Here is a 671-nt window from a genome sequence, read left to right as displayed (position 1 = left end):
AAAAACAACTAGCAGCTTCCTATCTGCAATGCAGCGCAAAAGCTGGAACAGTCTGATCCTCTTTGCCTGTATGTCAGCACCTGGTGACGTGTAGGGTTACATTCAACAACGCTATTCAATAAAATATTGTGCTAAACGAGAAAATAAAAAATATAGTTTATGGAATACATGTAATTCAAAATGTTTTCTGAAGGAAAAGATCGGGTTGAGGATGAGCAAAGATCTGAAATACCAAAATGTGTTTGCAAGGAGGAAAACATCAAGGAATGCGAAGGTTAGTGACGTATGGCCGTTGATTTACTCTGAGAGTGTTATTTGAGGCTGTTAGTATCAGCATTGGTACAGTCAAGATAATCCGAAATGAAGATCTGAAGCTCCACCAGCATTGTGCCAACTTCGTGCCAACGATCAGCTCCAACCACCATGTGCAGTTTCGTGTGGAGACCTGCAGTTATATTCTAGAGAAGATAGAAGCTGATCAAAGTTTCCTGAATATAGTAGCGACACGCGACGGGGGTTGGGATTCACCTGCGACCCTGAAAGCAAGCGTCAGAGTGGCCAAAGATGAACAGATCGCAAAATGATCATCCTTCCCTTCGCCTCCCAGGGACTCACTTACGTTGAGTGGGTTTCTGAAGGCTAAGCCATCAGCAAGGAGCATAGCATCGAGT

This window comes from Penaeus monodon, chromosome 27 (genome assembly GCF_015228065.2).
Source record: "Penaeus monodon isolate SGIC_2016 chromosome 27, NSTDA_Pmon_1, whole genome shotgun sequence".
NCBI lineage: Eukaryota > Metazoa > Arthropoda > Malacostraca > Decapoda > Penaeidae > Penaeus > Penaeus monodon.
Note: the sequence above shows the minus strand (reverse complement) of the source record.